The 7,100-nt window shown below is 38.4% G+C and overlaps 1 long non-coding RNA gene across 2 annotated transcripts in view; it reads right to left on the bottom strand.

Annotated features, from left to right (window-relative positions):
• Positions 1-1,624: 1,624 nt before the first annotated feature.
• The window catches only part of LOC135181267 (uncharacterized), a 43,476-nt gene continuing 38,000 nt past the window's right edge, over positions 1,625-7,100 (bottom strand). For both annotated transcript variants that reach the window (XR_010304799.1, XR_010304798.1), the window contains 2 exons: positions 3,782-3,887; positions 1,625-1,722 (listed from right to left, as the gene is read on the bottom strand). This is a non-coding gene — a long non-coding RNA (uncharacterized LOC135181267). The remainder of the gene's footprint in view (positions 1,723-3,781; positions 3,888-7,100) is intronic.

The raw sequence follows: 7,100 nt of genomic DNA, 5'->3' as shown, positions 1-7,100 counted from the left end.
GGCCTTTGTTAATTGAAAGAGGGAAGTGGGCTGGTGCAGCCTGCTTTTCCCTGCCAATAAAGACTGAACTTTGAGCAGGGTGCAGGACTAATTAACTGCCTATACCAGCTGTTGACTGTAGCATGCCAAATCTCACAAGTGGCCAGGGCCGTGCATCTTTAACCCTCGCTGTCTTTTGGAGGAGAGACAGCAGTAAGTGAAGCCACTGCAACACTTGTGACATTTTCTTTTCTCTGAAATACTTCTAGTGAAATAAAAAATACAAAGCAAACCCAAACAATAACAAACAAACAACAAAAAACAAATGTGGAGCAAAATGTTTATGTGCCTCCTGAGGAACTGTGCACTTCTTATTTGCTTGGCTAACGACTCCTGTGAACTGGCAAAGCTGTCAGGACACAGAAGCATTCAACTCAGAGATGTACTTTCCAAGTCCTTTGCAGAATAAAAAGATGCTGTGCACTATTGATATATTAAAGGGCTCTGATTTGGGAGTTTGAGGGGAAACATCTCCAATTTCTGCTGTGTTTACTCACAGACATCTCTAGCTCCCACCATGCTAGGAAATACAGAGCTATTTAGTTTGGAAGGACTGTGAGAGTAAATTTTGCTGAAAGCAACTGGGAATATCTTCTGGATTCTTGCAGCCATCAAAAGCTGCATTTCGTGTCTTCATCTCCTGCTCCATCATGGAGCTGGGACTTAGGATAAACAATGCTATAAAGTGGAGGCACGATCCAAAAAAATTCAGAGACCCTATAGACTTCAGCTGGATCCTTCTCAACTAGACCTTAATTTGTGGTGCCCAGTCCAATCAACTGGAAACAGGTCAATACTGCATCAATGCCCTCATAAGTTCTCCTATGGCCAGTAGTAGAAATATTAATGTCAAATATTTGACAACAGCGGCAAATAACAGGAATTAAATATATTTTTGCTACCAGGAAGTATTCTTACACTCCCTTTCAGTCTTATCAGGAGTTCTTCCCATATTAGTATCATCTTCTGTCTTAAACTCTTAATTGCATAATTGCACAATGAGTTATTTACCTGTTTTTTAAGTGATTTGGAGACAAAGCACGAAACAGTTCATGCAGTCGTCAGCTGTTTGTTGGCATGCTTAAAGCATGACTGCCTGGGAGCTCAGCTCAAACCCAGAGACTCACCACTCATACACGAACATTTGCAAACAGAGTTCAAAAAGGGTTAAATCAAACTCTTTGTATTGCAGGTGAAACTCATAACTGTGGCCTATGTAATAAAGATAAGACCAAAGCTTCTTGCTATGATACAGACCATAAAACTGGTTTCGATGACAGCTCTCCTGGCACCTGCTCTTTATGTTTTCTATGTTGTCATTTCACTGCTTGCTGCCAGACGTCATGACTCTTGCTTGCTACCCAGTTTCATCTTGTCATCACTCCACTCCAACAGGTCCTGTGACACTCCAATCCTTTTACAAAGAGTGGCATAGAGTATTCTCACAGAAGAACTTTCCTTGTGGGCAGATCTTTTCAACATCCTTTGTCATTTGCTGTTGTACTCTCTATCCAATGCACACTGCCACAAGCGTCCACTTCCATCATCTTGGATATAATTTTAGCATTGTTTATTTTCATATGAATTAACTTTGTTTATTCATTTACTGTAGAGGTTTTTCATCCTGGAGAAGAGAAGGCTTCTGGGAGATCTTACTGTAGCCTTTCAGTACTTAAAAGAAGTCTGTAAGAAAGATAAGGACAATCTTTTCATTAAGGCCTGTTTCAACAGGACAAAGGGTAGTGGTTTTAAACTAAAATTGGAGAGATTTAAACTAAATATAAGGAAGGCATTTTTACCAACAAGGATGGTGAAAAACTGACAGAGAAGCCCCTTACCTGAACACATTTATCATCAGGTGAGATGGGGCTTCATTTAATCTGATATAGTTAAAAATGTCCCAGCTCATTGAAGGGGAGTTAGACTAGATAACCTTTAAAAGTCTCTTCCAACACAAAACACTCTATGATTCTAAGATGATACATTTCCACTAGTGGAAGAAAAACACCCAGCTATTCCTTAAGTGATGATCAAATGAGGCCTGGTCCATCCAGCTCATTCACTTTGTTAAGTTAAGGAAAGAGGTCTTCATCTCTGGATATCTGACTTTCTTGTCTTACTGTTTAGCAACAACTATTAATGAGGTAACCTCTCACTGAAGGTTTCAGTAGTGGGTCTTATAGTTGTAATGGATAAAATCTCTAAGCTACAGAATTTTTAGTCAGGGGCTAGTTTTGCCAACATGTCTCTACATAGAGAGAAAGAGAGTGACAGAGGAGAAAGGAAAAGAGTAACAGCCATAGTATTCTGTTGTTTGAAATAAGTCTGCTGCTTAAAAGGCTCTGGGCAGTGTAAGTTTTACTTTTATAGGCATGGCCTGGATGTGTTTGACTTTTCAAATCCTCTCTTCAGAGCTCCAAAGGGGTCTGTTTATAAAATCTGCATCTCAGACCCCTTCCTATATGAAGTTCAGAAAGCACTTTCTACTGCCATATATAAATTTGTCCCTGATGCTTTATCCTTGGAAGAATCTCCTTCTAATTCAAACACTTCCTTTCACAGACAAAAAGGGTGTCTTAGGCAGACTATTTCCTATACACACACCCCTCCCCACATACTTACAGATATATATATACACACACACATATATATGTATGTATATACAGAGAGAGAGAGATATGCTCTGGCTGCTGTGGAAGCCTTCGTACAAAGTCTGAAACATTAACTCCACAAGCAGCTGAGGAAAATCAGTTCTTTTGATCAGTTTGTTTTTCCTGCCAAGTAAGTGTCTTTCTCTGTCCTTTCATTCCTCAGACAGCTTCCAACAGTTGTCAAGTGTCCCAGACAGAGACTGAGATTACTGCGGCTGCCTGTTCTCATCAGAAGTAGGCCTGTAGTTCAGAGATTTGCACTGCAGCACCACAATCCTTCTGTATTTATTAACCAGTTATACAGTTGAAGATATAGCAGGAAAAGAGAGAGGTCATGAGTTGAACTGAAATTGCGAAGTATGTCAAAATCCTCCTAGTCAGTGGTGGAACATTGTGTATGGCATCTCCTACAGATGACCTGAAACAAGCCAAACATGTATCTCAGTTTATGTTTTTCCCACACCCACTCTGTACCTGTGTTTACTGGTTTGGGGTGGTACCAAAAACCCAATGACAATAACTACCGGTAAAGAAAGTATCAGACTCTACAGCGCCTCTTTAAGATTTTGACATATTAGGACAGGACTCAGAAATAAGAATTTTTCACCCATGTTGTGTGTGTGATCAAAACATTTTTCCAGTTTATAGACATATGCAATAGACATATGAGAGCTCAGTGAGCCTCCACTAGCATTGTGATATTAGGGCAACCACCTTCCCTTCCTGTAGAGCTTAAGACCCCTTCTCTGTTTCTTCTCTTTGCTAAAACAAGCTGAGCTCTCCAAAGCTTCTAACTATTTTGGAATCAATCACTTAAAGAAAAAAAAAACAACTCTATCCCACCCAAACTCAAAAGTACTTTAGAGAACACACAGCACACACCAGAAATCATCATGGAGAAAAATCATGACATGTTTTCACTGCAAACCCACAGAAAGGCAGAACAATTGCAGTTACTCTATATCTGGAGTAAATGTGAGAACGAGGATTCTGCTAGGAAAAAAGTTTAGCCTACCGAAGAGCTACAGGATACACAGAGGTCAATGTGTGACATCACATTCAGGTAACTTATGATCTGTGTTATTACTCACATGGGTGATGATGAAATGATTAGACCACTTCCAGCTCATTTGGATCTGTGATGGAGCAGGATCAGTTTGCACACCAGATGCGGCACTGAAGGGCAGGGACTTATAACTAGCAGAAAAAAATCAAGGAATAGATTAGGACTTTCACTGTCTGGTGTATGCATACCCTGAGATAGAATAATTTCACTGCTGCTGCTCAGTTCCTGGATCAATGCTCTTGGTCACATAATGATTAGAAACCTCATTCAAGGCTTCATCAGTCTTTAACGTTCCTGCTGGTAGCATAAGCGAGGGCTCCCTTTCCCACTAGCACATTTACATGCAAAAAGCATCTTGTGCTTCCAAGGATTATAAGGCACATATAACCTATGTTCACCAAAATTTGGCCCCCAGATGCAATCAGTGCAGTGTTTGTGACCAGTTAATTAAAATCATGTATTCAAATGCATTAGCATTTGTTTCTGTGTGTGAGTGCAATATATGCAGGAGGGGAAGTGTTAATTTGTTAGCAGCAAGTGCATCATGTATATAGATCTTATCACAGTGTCTTCACTTTTCCTTTCAGTCTTTTATTGAAAGCTTTCACATCTTATCCTTCCAAGATTGATTCACAGAATATACTTTATTAGCACAAAACAAGGTCTTGTTAAATGAATCTACTATCTCTTGTCCATATAAAACTTTGTGTATGTGCAAAACTAAAAGCAGATAATCACATTAGCAGAAATGCAAAATCCTGTCATAGTCTGTAGCATTTCCTCATTTTTCTGAAAACTGAAATTAATTCAAAGATAGAAAGTCCATTTTTATTAACAAAACCTTTTTGCTTTCAGTGGTAGATAGTATCACTGATGAGATTGCTCAGTATCACAATAGCTCTGTTCTATATTTGATTCTTGATACGTATCAGTAGAAGAACTGGAGTGGGTAAAAAACTGTTGCTGATGAAAAACAAGAATCAGCAGTTAATGAAAGGAATGTTTTAAAGAGCAGCTGTCTGTAATAGCATTTTCTTGGATTTCAGATCTGAACACAAATCTCTCGCAATGCAATTGAACACAGGAGATTCGATCAAAAGTAGTTGTGATGATAAATTATTCATCAAGTTGGCTCTGAATCAGAGTTAGTCATAGTACAGAAATCAGAGGACCATTTCCTGATTTTGACCTCCAATATCAACAATTTCCAAGGCTCTGGGCTTCAGAGTTGTGTTAAAACAGCAAGAGACCATTTATAGTGATTCTTTTAAAATGCACAGTTTTGTAATCAAAATTTTAATCCAGCAGAAGAAGTAGAACAGATAACATTGAACTAAGAAGCCCCATTCTATCAGACACAAATATTTTATTAACAAGTATTTAACTACTATTTGACATTTCTGTTTATTTTTTGAGTTACTATCTCCTTTTTTTCCTCTCTTTCGCAATTTAATGTGGGGTTATAGATAAAAACAGAAAGCTGTTATTCTCTGGAAACCTGAGTAAAACTGACCTGATAAGAGTCAGGTAACACAAAATAAAAACATTCTTGAAATTGATCCATACTAGTAGTGCTTGTTCTCCAGCTGAACATGTTTTTGTCATTTGCTGTTGTGGTTTCATTGCTTTGCAAACTAATTGGTTTCAAACCTGCTTAGAATAGGAAAACCTTACACACTCGGGGGTTAGCTGTTTCCTCCACTCATTATGGTTAAAACACACATTTACAGAAGCTGAAAAAAAGCCAGGTGATTAATATAAAAAGCCATTTAACATTTATCAATGCTTAATATTTTTTTGCTAGCTGCAATATAGGGAATGAGAAAATAAATAGTCTCATAATATAGTGTAAGGATTAACTTAATAGACCAGAACACATATCCAGGATTATTTAATTCGCCTCTGTATTTGGACTATGTGACAAATTTCAGCAAAAATCAAACCAAAATACTGCTGCTAGAGGCTGTTATAGGTTACTGGAAAGTATGGGGGAAGAATTATCTGAAACTTTGTTAATGGAGTAGGCTGGAGATGCATCAGAAATTTCATCCCCCTTCTACATCAGCTTTGGTGCTAGGCAATGCCGACTGCTGCTGAGCAGATATATCTCTTTTATTCCCAGTCCAAACCCCCATGCTTCACTGTCATTCATAGAAGAAAACTCAAACTGATTATGTCTTATAAACAAAAGTCCCCTTCCTCCCCCTTGCAAGCCTTGCTAATTATAGAATTCAGAAAATGTAGTTTATGAGAAACAGTTGTTGGGATGATTAGAGGAGAAGCTTCTAGGACTCACTGTGGGAAAATAATCTTTTAAGGAAAAGCATTACATTTGAGAAAAGGGGTGGGGAGGGAAATGGGTTCTTCAAAGTTCCTGATAATTTCCTACAAGTCTTCAATAGGAAACTGCACGTGAAGACTTTCCATCATCAAACGGCATATTACACTAAGTACGACCAAACATGGCATGTTGTGAGTGCTAACTGCTTTTCTAAGGTTTTAAAGAAGCCTAGCTGAGAGGAGCTTACAAGAGTCTGGATTTATTTGCAATATCAATCTACAAGATCTGAAAGAGCTTTTTATCACTTTTTACCACAGACACTGACATCTGTCTATTGGAGGATTAAGAGCACACAGCAGCAACCAAATATGAGTCTATTTTTGTGACCAATTCAATTATTGATAAAATACTTCAGACCACTTTTTACAATGGAGTCCTTATTTGGACTTTAGAGTAGAAGCACAGGTTTGCTTGGCTAAGTGAGTAATTCTAATACCTCATCAGCTCAGGTAATTTATAGTACTTAGATTTCACTTTCACTCTCCAGTCAATAGCAAAGCATATACCCACTGCTTAAAGCAAGATGGTCTTCCAGGGACAAGCAGCCTCAGCCTAGTATGGTGTGATCTTTGCTTATTTTAACTCTGGGAGATGAAAAATCAACGGTGAGTCTGAGTCAGTAATCCTTGTCCATGGAAATAAAATATAGCTGAAGTCAAGGAAGTTTTAAAAAGCAATGGTGTTGAAATAGGTAATGGTTTATCTTCTCCTGAGACTGGGGCTTCAGGTTCCCTCTCTGACCATCAGCACTTAGACAAACAAAACATCATAATGTTTCCAAAAGCAAGAGATAAGTCCTTCTCTATTTCATCTCACCTCCTTCTCATCAAGGTAGTGTAAAAATATCCCTGCCTCACAGTTTTTGCAGAGACACTGAGCAGAGAGATAAAGCCAGCAATGTGGCTGATGATTTCTTTGCAAAAGGACAATTTGTAATCTCCCAGGTCATCACATTCAACAAAAAGGGAGTTAATTTTTGTTTCTAGAAATTTCAAAACAGAAA

Source organism: Pogoniulus pusillus, chromosome 14 (assembly GCF_015220805.1).
Source record: "Pogoniulus pusillus isolate bPogPus1 chromosome 14, bPogPus1.pri, whole genome shotgun sequence".
Lineage (NCBI taxonomy): Eukaryota > Metazoa > Chordata > Aves > Piciformes > Lybiidae > Pogoniulus > Pogoniulus pusillus.
This window is presented reverse-complemented; position numbering and strand designations above follow the sequence as displayed.